At 41.4% G+C, this 15425-nt stretch overlaps 1 pseudogene; it reads left to right on the forward strand.

Moving 5' to 3' along the window:
* Positions 1-13846: 13846 nt before the first annotated feature.
* Positions 13847-14888, forward strand: LOC134485742 (choline-phosphate cytidylyltransferase A-like; annotated as a pseudogene).
* The last annotated feature ends 537 nt before the right edge of the window (positions 14889-15425 follow it).

A 15425-nucleotide genomic window follows, 5' to 3' on the forward strand; every position in this document is an offset into this window, starting at 1 on the left:
CGTCTTAGAACTTTCTGTCAGAGATTCCGTTTTTCTGTGTGGAGAGAAGCTGAGTACAGACTCCCCAGCAAAGGTGAATTTAACAAGTCTCATACAAGAAGTAGTCACAGTACTAGTCATAAGCCACTAAGAAAGAGTGTCACCCAAAGACACCTGTCAGGTTTTGAATGAACCTCTTGATAGTCATGTATTAGAAACCCAGTCTCTGATAATCAGTAGCGTTGAAAGATGGACCTTTTTAGAAGTAAATAATTATTAATGTTGTTGTTCTAAGAGTGAGTTTGTTAACAAAATGTGTGTGCTCCCCCATATGAATACTCTCTTGTGCTTTCCCACTCTGCCGCAGGATGATACATCAAGAAGGCCTTGGCCTGATGGTGACCTTGAACTTCCCAGAGTTCAGACTACAGAAAATAAATCTTTGTTCACTGTGAATAACCCAGTCTCGAGTATCTGTTAATGTCTCAAATATTCTGTTAAAGAAGCATGCCTCAAGGAGAGAGGGTATGCTTAATCCTGATGGAATTTGATGCCCCAGGGCAGGCTGAAACCTAATGGGGGTTTCCTCTTCTTTCAACAAGTAGGGAGGAATATGGTGAGGACGGGACTGGGAGGAGAGGAAGGAGGGGGTCTGCTACCAGGATATAATGTGAATAAATTAATTAATGAAAAAAGTAGCACATGACTAAGTCATCAATATTGACTTATTGGTTTTTCTTACTATCCCTCAAAGTAGAGCTCCCTTCTCTTTCAGTTAGTCACCACTTCCAGGCCTCAGAGAGTCATTGGCTTTGGAGGGGAATTAGTGAGTCCCCCGTCTCTGACAGCTCTCACAGAGGCTCCTTCCGTAGGCTTGCATGGTCTAGATTGCTGTTTACTCCAAACTATGCACCTTTAAGGATATATAAATTTATGCTTTAACTAAACTCAGAGCACTCAGCTGGCAAATGCTTTTTTAAGGACAGTTCTGAGGCAGCCTATTGCAGGCAATTTGACTCTTCTGTCTTTTTATTGAGAAATACTTCCTTGTGCCCCATCTGTCACTTAGGGGTATAGTAGTATTGGCCTCCAATGACTGATATGAGGGCTAAATGAGTGAATGTGCAGGAATTTTAGAACTTACTCTTGCCATTTAATCTGTGTTTAGCTGAGACCCACACCGTCCTGTCATCATTGTCTATAGTGTGCTTGCCTCTATTACTCCTGTTTGACTCTCAGGGGATGAATGGTACTTTCTTTTTGTTGTTGTTGTTGTTGTTGTTGTTGTTGCTTTTCCATCTTTATTAAATTGGGTATTTCTTATTTACATTTCAAATGTTATTTCCTTTCACGGTTTCCAGGCCAACATCCCCCAAACCCCTCTCCCTCCCCTTCTATATGGGTGTTCCCCTCCCCATCCTTCCCCCATTACTGCCCTAAATGCCAACTTCCACATAGGAGAGTACTATGTTGTCTTCAAGGTTTGTGGTGAGCAAGTAGGAGCCAGGTACACCCACAGAGTGCCAGGTCTGAAGGAGCTTATGGTGAAGGAGTGCTGACATATCCCTCCAGACTGTAGGCCTCTGGGAGGACCTGGTTCCTGAGCTCATTGACATGGTTATTTTCTACAATTTAAGCTAGAAGTAGAGGAAAGGCTAGGTTTCTTTAAGTTCCAGAAAAGGGAACAATACAAGGGCAAAGCGCCTATTTTATGTAAGATTGAACAAGCAGGTTTATGGCTTGTTTTTCATCATCCAGTGAGTTAATAAAAGACGTACTCTGGTTTTGGGGTGAGGCATGATTCTCATCCCCTGGTGCAATGTCTACTTTGGCCTCTTTCTGACTGAGTAAAACACCACAGCCCCATCTTCCCATTCCTTCTGCCTGCCTCTGTTCTCATCCACCATCGTGATGCCTCCAGTTCCTCTTGCTTTTAAAGGTACTTTCTGAAGGTTAGCTTTTCCAGAACACTCCCTTCCTGTTGCCCACACTTTCACAGGCCGCTTGGTGGCTTATCCCTCTTCTGTTCCCCTCACAATCCTGGCCTCCCTGTACCTGCTCTTTGCAGAAATATCTCCAGAGCTCCACCCAGGACCAGGTGCATTATTGTCACCAACTAAGCATCTGTCGAATGAAGAATGGTTGGGGCTAACAGGAGGAGGGTGGTAGATTCCCAATCATCTAGGCTTATATGCTTGCTGCAGAGTGGAATATCCCAGCATTTCTCTGACTCAGCCCATCCTACTTGCTGTTATTTGCCAGATTCATTACAAGTTAACTCTCATTCCTAGGCCACTCATTATCTCCACCTTGTGGTAGCATTCTCTCCGATTGTGAGATCTGGGAAGTTATTCTCCAGGATCCATATTGTATCCCACCCTGAAGTCTGTGGCCTTACTATGAGGAGGGCGTCAAGCCTGGAGAGCACATGACCTGCTGCTGCTGTCTTGTATGATGCCCCTTACTCCTAATGTGCCTCCCCTCAGGCTTCCACGCTCCTCCTTGTCCCTTGGTCTGTCCTATCTACACTCCTGTTTCTTTTCCTCCACTGTTTCTATCTTTGCTCATCTCCCTCCCACATCTTCACCACATCTCTGCCTCTCAGTGCATCTCATTTTCTATCTCTGTGTGCCCTTTTGCTCACTGCCTTTGCCTTTTCTCTAGAATTATTCTAGCATGAGCAAGGAACAGTATGGTGGGAATGCACATGGCATCAAATTTTAGCTAGAGGTACTCAGAGATCATTTCCATTCTGAAAAATCACCTATGCTGTTGCCCTGAGGCTACCACAGACTACAGAGAGTGGGAGGAGAAGGGCAGAAGGCCAGGGGTGTGGTGATTCTAAAGAAGCTGTATGTTTTTCAGGAGCTTAGAGGCAGGCATAGCTAGTCCAGGTGTGTTTCTAGTTGAGCAGGTTCTGCAAGGCAGGTCTGAAAATGCCTGGAACTTCCATTTGGTCTTTGAAAGGAGAGCTGGCATTAATTATATGAAAGGAGTGCTGGGAGGGAGAGCAATTCCTAGGAGGTGTGGTATGATCTTTTGGAGGTCTTTTTTATAGTAGACTTAGGTAAGAAGTTCCTCCTACTGGAGTGGAAGCTGGGGGCTCCCATCAGGGAAGCTGGGGTCCTGGTTCTCTAATTCTTCTGTCATTGCTCACTTCTTTATCCTTAGATCATCATCCAACCATCAAACGTTTGTGTGAATTAGGCAACCTGTCCAGGGCACTTTTATGCAGCTCACCCAATCTGACCTACAGAAGAATACTATTCTGAACAGGAGGATAATATTGTCTCCATTTTACAGTCAAAAAATTGATTCAACTGGAGTCCAGTGTTTATTTCTTTGCAATTATTTTTGAGGGTTGCAGAGATCTACTTCCAACAGTCCATAATTCTTAAAACCATGTCATATATTCCAGGTAGGCTTCAAATTCACTATATAACCAATGATGCCCTTGAATTCTGGATTCCTCTGCCTCTATCCTCTTAGTATGCCAATATACCTATCTTGATTCTATTTCTTCTGTCAGTCATAAAGGCACTGAATAAGTACTACCCATTTTCCAAGCCTAGTAAGTCTATGACTGCTGGGTGGAATGGAATTGGGATTAAAATCCAAATGCATGAACATGTGCTGTGAGCTAAGCTAGCACTGCTCACTACTGCTATTTAGCAGTCCATTTCTGTTACTGAGAACCCCTAGTCATCACTAGTATTCTTATGATGGTAAAATTTATATTTATTTTTGGCTAGAAGGCAAGTATATCCCTTAACTCTCATCCTTTTTCAAAGAATTTACTTTATTCTTGTGAGTGCTTTGCCTGCTTCTCTAGTTATGCACCACATCTAATCATGATGTCAGTAGAAGCTGGAAGAGGGTATTAGGTCTTCTGGAAGTGGATTAGTGCCATTCATAATGCCCCCTTATTCTTACATATTTTTCATGCGTGGTGAATTTCACATTTCCAGACGTATTTTTCTGGTATTATGGCACGTTCACCCAGTGGTGCTTTCCTTATCCCTTTACTTCATAATCCATGGACTTCTGGCGATTTAGGAAATGTAATGTTTGATGTTATTCACAGTCACAGAAGTTTTTGGTTTATATTCTAGATGTAGGGGCTTAAGAGCTGGCTGTACCTTTTCTACACACACAACCTTCTGAGTCTTGTCCTTAACACACATAAAAATCAGCACAGGATTTCTGTAAAATCAGTGCAATGGCATAGGGACAAGTAGATACCTTGTCACTGACCAACCACCCAAGCAATCTATGAATTCCACATTCAGTAAGAGTTTGTGTATCAAATAATAAAGTAGATAATTATGAAGAAAAACTCTTGACATCAACCTCTGACCTCTGAAAGCACACATGTGCATATATACCTGCACACATATATAGAAACACCCACGTGAACATGAAGACACACTACACACACAAAAGATTTTATTTACAATGAAGTCAAGGGTGTTTCCTTTACCATCTTAATTTGTTACCTTGTCAAATTTTGGATATAATGAAATTTTCTGGATTGATATTTAAAAGAAATAGAGAAACTTAAAACATTACAAAGGAGTTTAAGAATAAAATATTTATATATTCTTAAGCTGGGTAACTAAGGAGGACAATATTGCCTTCCCTAGAGATACAATGAACTGGGGTGGAGGGTCTCAGGAGTCCTCTCCTCTCAGGAGACCTATTCATGGACTGTGGATATTAAGGCCTTTACAATATTGACTGGATTTTACTGTCTGCAATATTCCTGCATTCTCAGTTACTCATATGGCTGATTTATACTCATCCTTCAATGTTTAATACAAATTTCATGTCCAAGCTTTTCCCCATATTTTTATTCAGAACCTTGTTCCTTTTCAGTAGAGGTTCACACTGAATTGTATCTTTAATTTTGTGGGGTTTATATCTGACATCATTACTAGAAATTTAGAAATTTCCCAGTTTCCAGGAAACTCAGTAGAGACTTGTGGAGTAAGTGAATTTCTCAGCATCTTCTATAATAGAGATAATTTCCCCTGCCTGAGAAGCTTTGGAGTTTAGAGTTCTTGTCCTGGCTCACTAACAGTGGTGCTAAAGAACTGAGCTGGCTCAGTGGAGTTTGGAGGATGGAAGCGGAGAAGGAGAACCTTGGCAGATGTCACCTCTAACTACCAGCAGGTGACTTCCTGCCTTTGATGGGTGAAAAAGCTATATCCAAATGGGACAAGATGAACCATAGCAGGTGCAGACCTGAAGGTCAATTACTACAGGTATAGGTGTGGTGCTGGCATCCTGGAGCTTACAGCTTGTGGTGCTCTGACATTAGTACACTGCAGTGCTGGTTCCATGGCAGCGGATTCTGAAATTTCATAGTCAGAGATTCCAAACCAGGTTTCCTGCCAGCTCCATTGATGCCTTTGAACAAGTTGCTTTCTCTGGGTCACTATTCCAGCCTCTGGCCTTACATAGCTCTCTCCATGAGTCACCTATGAGTCCCAAACCTGCTGTTTAGCCTCCTCTTGGAAGCAGTGATAAGGACCCAGGCCTCCACAAGTTAAGCTCTGCAATCCAATGAAAGGTAAACCATACATGCATGTTGTCAGCAAAGACTAGCAAGGGGGAGCAAGGGAAACCAATCCTTTAGCTCCCCCTGTCTATGATGTCATATTTACATTCCTTCTAAACATTACACATCTTTTCATGTGTTATATGACCTTTCCCCTGTGTCTGCTATAGCAAAACTTGCTTTCGTGGGTCTGCTTTAGCAAACATTCTTTAACTTGTGTGACCAGAGAAATACATTTGAAAAAGCTGACTTACCAAAGGAACCACTTCATGTTGGTTTGCTTTTAATCTTACATCCTTTTTTCTGTTCTGGAGTCCCATTAGGAATACCATATTATATGTAATTGTGGTGTCTCTAGAGGCTCTTCTATCTATTAAAGTTCTCTCAGAGAGGCTATGTATTTGACAACCTTAGCAATGTGTCACAAGTACTGGCCAGGTATTTTGCAAAATGACCAATCATGTGACTTGTCTGATTTAGTACTAGCATGTGCAGCAGTATTAGAATCATCCACCTGAGGCAAACTGCCTTAAAGAAGGCAACATGCTCACATTCAATCTGCTTTGTCTCAAATTTAGAGACTGCTAATGGTTGAATTATTAGACTAGCACCTTTCCCTACAACGTTGTCAATTGCTGTACACATGTGTAATATAACTAATATTTTAACATCATATTTAGATATGGGAAGATGCCTCCATGATGCTGTTCCCCTTGCTTCCTTGTCTACCTTTTATCAAGTTCTTCTACACGGTCTTTCTTCTGCCTATATGTAATATCAAAATTCTCTGTTCTTTTCTGTTTCTCATTTACAATTCTACAGATTATCTTACCCATAGTCACAGTTTTACCTGCACTGGCAATGCTTTATTCTGTGAATTCAACCAAGATCCGTCTTTCAATGCCAAGTTTTTTTATACAATGAACTTTGCAAAAGAAATTTCCTGCTCTTGCAATATAACATGTTTTCTTTTTCCTCCAAAAGCCTTATCTAAGCTAGAAAATTCCATAGTACTCTTTCTCTCTTCTTCATCCACACTGAAAGTTAGGAAGCTGCAGTGTTGCTGGTTCAGCAGCCATACTTTGGATCCAAATGAAACTGGGAGCAAATCTAAGCTTCTGTTTCCAGATCTACACAATGAAATGTACAAGTTCTTCACCTAGAAGACCACTCTGAATAGTGGATGAGACAATGTAGATCAAGTGATAAGGAGCAACTGAGAACATAAGAGATATCAATAGACATTGACTAAGGTTCACATCTGCTAGTTGCAAGCCTTAGGATTTTGAGCTTAGAAATAACTCCTGACTGTAGCCTCTGACTTTTATTTCCTGGGCTGTGGCCAGAGTTACGTTCCCATTATGTTTATTATGTTATTGGTTTTTCACATTATCTATGCAGCAATTTCTTTTTTAAAAAGCAATAAAAAAGAATATCAAACAAACCATGAAACAAATAGCACAAAACTAACAAACTATAATACAAGCATCAGAGAATGAAATCAGAACTTGGGTTGGTGTAGCAGGCTCTTCACAATCTTCTCCGAACTCTCATTTTCAGCACACACTCCCTTCTTTGTATTTGTTCTCCTCTGACTCAGTCTGTGTCACATATTTTCTGGACATAGAAGACCTCATAAGTCACTGCCTCTGAATGAGCTTTGATGGATAGCTTAAAGCATCATCAAGGACAACATTCACCCTTCATCATCAGGATAGAGATCCCTAATTAAGGACCTTGAGAAGTTAATGTGTTCTAAGATGCTCTCTTAGCCCCTAGGTGATAAATAAGCATTTGTCAAATGGTGTCATTCCTTTATCTACTGGCCTACCCCTAGAGCTTGAACTCTTGAAGGACTAGCACCTGTGGTGTGACATCCATCTTTGTATGTGCAGAGTGTATTTTAGTTATAGTATATGATCGTTTCTCAAGCTTCTGTTAGTTGCTTCATAGCTTGAGAAAGTTGACTAATTTCACAATAGAAATAGACAAGAGGAAGCCCTCTGGTGAAAGCTGCTTGAAGCTTGCTCCTATCACCCTCTATCAACTCAGTCAAAAACTGGGAAGTCTCTGCTGGGGGTCTTTGTCTGAGAACTGCCTTTTCACATCAAAACTGGACTCCAAAGAAGAGCTTTTTCCCCTACTCACCCTTACCCTGCACCCCTGTATTCTACTATTACTGGTTTTATTTAAAATTAATGTGATGACTATTGATAAGATAAACAACAATTAAAAATTTGAACATAGAATAACTATCTTTGTATAGATTAACCTCACAGAACTTGAATATTATCATCTGTACCTTTAATACGGTTGCTGAGAAAAGCCCATTATTTCTCACAGTGGTGGATTTTGCAAACTAGTTTTTTTGCATCTCAATATTTTCTTAAAAAACATATGCTCTAAACAGGACTATGACTAGATAACTCTCAATACATCCCTGTATGCAGCTGAAGTCCCCTCTGTACAGAGTCTCAGTTCAAAGCCAATGTCCATTTTTTTGTCTGTGCTATTTTGTACTCCAAATGTTCCTAAGTGATACAGGAACATGCTATTAACTCACTCCATAAAACATATCCTGGCTTACTCTTTTTTTATAGAACATGTATTGGTGCTATGAGACTTGGAGTAGAAACTCACAGTTTTACATCTGCCACATGAAATTCCAGTCATATCAGATCACTTGCTAGGCCTATCCTTCCAAATACTGGCAAACTGGTAAGGCCCCTCCTCCAACCCCACAGATCAGGGTAAAGGTCCCATGGTTCCACGGGGTGGCAGCCACCTTAAAGTTCTTGAGAATGGAGGCATTCACAGTCTTTATGACTGATCTTCTCACTGATCCTTCATTCTAGGATATTTTCCCTTGGGTGAGACCTTTCTCTCTTCTCTGAGTTGATTCCTTTTCTCACTGTTGTGAAACCCCAGGCCTGGCTGAACCTTTACTCTGCCTTTGCTCAGGGCACTGGCCCTGAACTCAGCCCCCAAGTTCACCACTTGATGACCTGTCGATCTGGCTTGGCTGTTGTTTCTAGCCACTGCATTTGTCTTCGGGACACTTGAACAACACGGTCAAGTTGCTAGCTCCTACTCTTACCCAGAAGGGGATGTCTTCACAGAAACCTCTCCAGGTCTAATTCACAAGCTAAATTTGGCCCTATAACCCACAAACGAATAACTCTATATGGCTGCTTAAAGGTACTTTTACAATTTGCCAGTGTGCTTTTCCTCTCCCCACTCTGATGTTCCCTTTGCTTGCTCTCTGATCCCAGTTCCCTGCCCTCTGACTCTGCAGCACACTTTTGATCTGACCCTCACTCTCTTAGCCCACAGAGCCCTGGACTGCAGCTTTTCCTTGCCTCAGAGACCTGGTCCCTATATTCCTACCTCCTCCTTCCTATCTCCCAGGGTCAGCAATTGAAGCTTCTTGCCAACACTGCTGTGAGACTTTGAGAAAAACTCCTGATATCAGGGGCTGGATCTCTGAGACTGGAAGGAATGACTTCCCAGTTCCCTGGCCCTGCTGGCAGCCTCAGCTCTGTCCCCAAGTTGTATGCTCATCCCCGGGCTGCTCTGAGTTCTTCATACTGCACCACTTAGATTCACCTTTTGTTTGTCTCTGCCATACTTCTTCAGTTCTGTTCTAAGACATAACAAACACAGATTACCTAACTCAGATCATTGCCATAAGCTAAGGATCACTGCCTTAAATATACATTTACCCTTGTTTTTTGCTACTGCCATTAAATTACAATATAGTCTCCTTTTTAATAGATAAATTCTAGGACAAATAAACAAACACAGGTTGTCTAACTCAGATATGCTTAATAGATAGTGGCTCTCAATCTTATCAGAAGTCTGCTAAATATAATAGTAAATGTTTAAGCTTATTATGATAGACAGAGACTCTCAAATCCTGACAGTTTACCACCCAAGGTTCCTGCAAAGATATGGGCACAGTAACAAGATTCTACCTGGATTGTGATCTGATAACCAATGAGAAACACTGGTCGATTGTCTTGCCTGCTTCCAGGGTTTGGCCTAAACTGTGGATAAACAGAAGATAGCCAGAGAGTTAAATGTCTATGTTGCCTAAATCAAGGTGAGTTATTTTTTCCCACATTCCTACTCCATAGGAAAAAACTACTTATCCTCTGGGCCTCACAGCCAGACTGATACTGCCCAAGTTGCAATGAAGATTACAGGGACCTGGGAACTGTATAGGTAGTGGCCTCAGTCATTTTAATTAATGACATCTAGACTATAATTCAGTCTTCATAATATCTGACTACCTTGACTGCTAAAGGAAGTTTGACAGCTAGAAAATAGACCTCTAGCTCCTTACATTAAGGTACTACACCACTTTATTAGCTCATTAGTTGATTTGTTAACAGTTAAGATGACAGAAAACCCGCTCAAATCTATCTCTCCTGTACCAAATAGGCTCCATCCAAATAAGTACACATGCCAATCAGTAACCTAAGTTTCTATCTGATACCTATTCCAGATGGTGAGATTCCTCTCCTGTTTCCTAATATTGGGACTCGCCTCACCCAACCACCAAGAACTAAGGGTGTCAAATGTATACCTAAGAAAAAAGTTTATTTATTTTTATTGGATTATTTATGTATTTACATTTCAAATTTTATACCTTTTCCCATGTCTCCCATCTCCTGTTGCTTCTATGAAGATGCTCCCACTCCAACCTACCCACTCCCACTTCAACAACTTGATATTCCACTACACTGAGGAAATGAGTGTTCACAGGACCAAGAACTTCTCCTATTGATGCCAGACAATGCCATCCTCTGCTATAAATGTGACTGGAGCCATGGGTCCCTCCATGTATATTCATTGATTGGTGGTTTAGTCCCTGGATTCTCTAGGGAATTCTGGTAGATTGACATTGTTCTTCTTCCTATGGGGTTACAAACCCCTTCAACCCCTTCAGTCCTTTCTTTAACTCCTCCAATGGGGTCCCCATTCTCAAGCCAATGTTTAGCTGCAAGCATTCACATCTATATCAGTAAGGCTCTGGCATATCCTTATCAGGGTCCTGTCAGCAAGCACTTCTTGGTATCAGCAATAATGATTGGGTTTGGTGGCTGCATATGGGATGGATCCCAAGTTGTGGCAGTCTCTGGATGACCTTTTTTTTCAGTCCTTGCTCCACTCTTTGTCCCTGTATTTCCTCCTGTGAGTATTTTGTTCTCCCTCCTAAGATTGACTGAAGCATCTACATTTTGGTCTTTCTCTTTCTTGAGTTGCATATGGTCTGTGAATCATTTCTTGGGTATTCTGAGCTGGAGCCATGTGTCCCTACATGTGTACTTCTTGGTTGGTGGTTTAGTCCCCATGAGCTCAGTGGGGGTGGGGACTGTCTTGTTGGTTGATATTGTTGTTCTTCCTATGGTGTTGCAAACCCTTTCAGTCTCTTCAGTTCATGCTGAAACTGTTCATACTATTAACAAACTTATCTCTTTTATAAACTTATAAGCTCCAGGATACCCATTCAAATCTTTCTATCATGGACCAAATAGGCTCCGCTTATCTCTTTTATAAACTTATAAGTTCCAGGAAACCCATTTAAATCTTACTTTCATGGACCAAATAGACTCCATCCATTTTTCTAACTCCTCCATTGGAGTCCCATGCACAATCCACACATAGTTGTGACTCTAATCAAGTAAGTGAAGGATCTTTATGACAAGAACTTCAAGTCTCTGAAGAAAGAAATAGAAGATCTCAAAAAATGGAAAGACCTCCCATATGCATGGATTGGTAGGATTAATATTGTAAAAATGGTCATCTGGACAAAAGCAATCTACACATTCAATGTAATCCCCATCAAAATCCCAACTCAATTCTTCATAGAGTTAAAAAGAGCATTTGCCAATTCATTTGGGATTAAAATAAAACAGACTAGTGAAACTATCCTCAACAATAAAAGAACCTCTGGGGGAATCATCATTCCTGACCTCAAGCTGTATTACATAGCAATAGTGATAAAAAACAACTGAATAGTATTGGTACAGAGACAGGGAGATAGATCAGTGGAATAGAATTGAAGACCCAGAAATGAATCCACACACCTATGGTCACGTGATCATTGACAAAGGAGCTAAAACCATCCAATGGAAAATAGACAGCATTTTCAACAAATAGTTAAACTATTTCAACTGGAGGTAAGCATGTAGAAGAATGCAAATTCACCCATTCTTATCTCCTTGTACAAAGCTCAAGTCCAAGTGGATCAAAGACTGCCACATAAAACCAGATACACTCAAACTAATAGAAGAGAGAGTGGATAGATCCCTGAACACATAGGCCCAGGGCAAAATTTCTTGAACAGAACACCAATGCCTTATGCTCTAAAATCAACATTTGACAAATGGGACCTCATAAAATTGCAAAGCAACTGAAAGACAAAGGACACTGTCATTAGGTCAAAACGTCAACCAACAGATTAGGAAAAGATCTTTATCATTCCTATATCTAATACAGGGCTAATATCCAATATACACAAAGAACTCAAGAAGTTAGACTCCAGAAAACCAAACAATCCTGTTAAAAATGGGGTACAGAGCTAAACAAGAATTCTCAACACAGGAATATGGAATGTCCAAGTAGCAACTAAAGAAATTTTTTCTCCCAAATGGATTTAAATTTATTCTCTACCTCTAATGTGTGTGTGTGTGTGTGTGTGTGTGTGTTTCACCATCTTGCCAAATCCGATGATTTATTCAAAATCTGCATCCAGGACAGCTCCAGAAAAGCAACCCACAGATGCTGCAATCCCTATCCACAGATGGTTCCACAGACCCTGAACAGCAAGGAAATAGCCAACTCTTCTAAAGACTAGATCAACATCCCCATACTCATTTTATTAGGTTTCCCAGAGACACATTGCCCCAAGTCAAAAAAGCTAAAGATCATGATGACCCCATTCCTGCTTCACAATCACTTCCTTCTAGGCTTTTGTTTTTTAAATTAAACCAAAATGAAGGAATATTAGCATTCCTTTTAGCCTACACCCCACAATTACCTGTCAACAGCCAGGTATACTTGCCTTACTTATAAAAGGGGTTGTTCACCCCCTCATAGCTCTCTTACTCTCTTGTTCTCTGCCCCTTCCCTCCCTTTCTCTCCTTTTCCCTCTACACTCTCCCTCCATGTGTTCCTAGCCTCCCACACCCTCTCTCTCCCTCCCTTACTCATACTCTCTCTCCCTCCCTCCCTCCCTTTCTGTATGTGTGTGTGTGTGTGTGTGTGTGTGTGTGACTCTACTCTCTTCCCAACTACACTTCCCATGCCCTAAATAACACTTTTTCATACCAAATCTGTCATATGAGTGGTACTTCAGGGAGAATATCTGCCTCAGCATGGGCTCCACTAAGGCACTCCTCCTACCCTCACCATACTGCTCCTCTACCAAAACATATCCTTGGGTTTCTATTTTTGTATAAAACACAATGCATGCTATGCTGTCATTGTGGTGTAAATACTTAACAATTAAAACTCTAGTTAGAAAGTAACCTATCAATCACAAGGCTTCCTGCCCAGCAGGACTGAGAGAGAGAGAGAGAGAGAGAGAGAGAGAGAGAGAGAGAGAGAGAGAGAGAGAGAGACCGAGAGAGAGAGACCGAGAGACAGAGAGAGGAAACTGGTGTTAAAAGACTATCCTGTGAAAGATAGGTGCAATTTTTTAAACAGCCAGCAGAGGGCGAGTAAGGTCAGTCTGGAATCAGGTTTTATCCTCTCTCTCTCTCTCTCTCTCTCTCTCTCTCTCTCTCTCTCTCTCTCTCTCTCTCTCTCTCTGTGTGTGTGTGTGTGTAAGTGTTCCACAGTGTAGAAATATGGGTATCATAACTACATGTTACAGAAAGAAAAATATCAATAAACTTCAAATAGAAGTAAATTTATTTGTTCCTTGAAATATAGATATGCAACTGACACAAAGCCACAAATAATGTTTTATAAAATGTGGTTTTATTTTATTTTACTCTGCTGTTACATAGGGCATAACATTTCCTAAAGCTTTTTTGGGACTCCAGTCAATGATTAGCAAACATATTATAGTGATTCATCTCTCTAAAGAACAGCCACTGGACAAACCAGGTACCCTCGCATATGTGAACAAATCTGCATGAAAAAGTACTAAAGTGTAGACTTTGACTTGTGTACTTTATTTCTCCTTTCTAGTGTATTAAGAAAGGACATGAACATATTTGACTTTGCTAGTCGGTGGTGCGGCGCAGGGAAGGAATCCGCTGAGACCTGAGCTTAGAGGTGTCGAGTTAAAAGAAGATGGATGCACAGAGTTCAGCTAAAGTCAATTCGAGGAAGAGGAGGAAAGAGAGACTTGGCGTTAATGGAGCAACAGAGGAAGATGGTATTCCTTCCAAAGTGCAGCGCTGTGCAGTTGGTTTACCGCAGCCAGCTCCTTTTTTTGATGAAATTGAAGTTGATTTTAGTAAGCCCTATATCAGGGTAATTGTGGAAGAAGCCTGCAGAGGAACTCCTTGTGAGCAGCCTGTGAGAGTTTATGTGGATAGGATATTTGACTTATTTCACTCTGGTCATGCCCGGGCTCTGATGCACGCAAAGAACCTTTTCCCTAATACGTATCGAAATGTGGGAGTGATGAGCTAACGCACAGCTTCAAGGGCTTCACTGTGATGAACTAAAAGGAGCTTTATAACTCAGTGCAACATTACTACTATATGGATGAGGTGGTGAGGAATGCCCCCTGGACTCTGACGCCTGAGTTCCTGGCGTTACGTTGATTTCGTTACACACGACGATTTCCGATTTCCGCTGTTCTTCTGTAGGGAGTGATAATGTGTATAATCACATCAAGGGAGCAGGCATGTTTGCTCCCACGCAGAGGACAGAAGATATCTCCAGATCAGACATCATCATCCGCATTGTCCGTGACTATGGTGTGTATGTAAGTCGGAACCTACAGAGGGGCTACACTGTCAAGGAGTACAATGTCACCTTTATCAACGAGAAGAAATATCACTTGCAATAACAAGTTGATAAAGTAAAGAAGAAAGTGAAAATGTGGAGGAAAAATCAAAAGAGTTTGTGTAGAAGGTGAGAGAGCACAGACCTCATGCAGAAGTGGGAGAAGTCCCGAGAGTTCATTGGATGTTTCCTGGAAATGTTTGGTCCGGAAGAAGCACTGAAGTACATGCTGAAAGAGGGAAAATGTGGGATGCTGCAGGCCAGCAGTCCCAAGCAGAAACCCAGCAGCAGCCCTACACATGAGCGCTCCCCCTCTGCCTCCATTCAGTGGCCCTTCTCTGGCAAGACTTCCCTATCTTTCTCCCCAGCAAGTCTATGACTTGTGACGTCATCGAGGATGAAGTGGACTAACTTTTCATCCCTGTGCCTATCACCCTCAGAAGCTCTCTGTCAAATTCCATTTTGTGATTCCAGCACTAAACCTAAGGACATCTACGAAGAAAAGACAAATGGGGCAAGAGGACCTGGGAATGGGGGAACCAAAACATCCCTTGTCCTGAGACATTCTCAGCTACACAAAAGAGGCTGCCCACACCTTAGAAGCCTGCTCTGTATCCATCTTTCCACCCCAGAACTTTGCTTTACTGTTTATGCTCATGCAATCTTGACAGGGAAATTGTCATTCATATCAATTTTTTTAAAAAAAGTAGTCTTTCAAATATAGTAAGTACAACTAATTTTTTGCCCCGGAGGAGTGGGCAGAAAGAGGAAACATGGAATGCCCATTGGCCTTTCTTCCTGAAAACTAGTGCTTGCCTTCTGTTCTGAAGCAAAGTGGCTTTCCAGATCCTTCAAACAGGGAGACATGCTGATGGGTAATTAGGGAAGACTATCATAATTTTAAATTCCCTAAAAA

Source organism: Rattus norvegicus, chromosome 2 (genome assembly GCF_036323735.1).
Source record: "Rattus norvegicus strain BN/NHsdMcwi chromosome 2, GRCr8, whole genome shotgun sequence".
Classification (NCBI taxonomy): domain Eukaryota; kingdom Metazoa; phylum Chordata; class Mammalia; order Rodentia; family Muridae; genus Rattus; species Rattus norvegicus.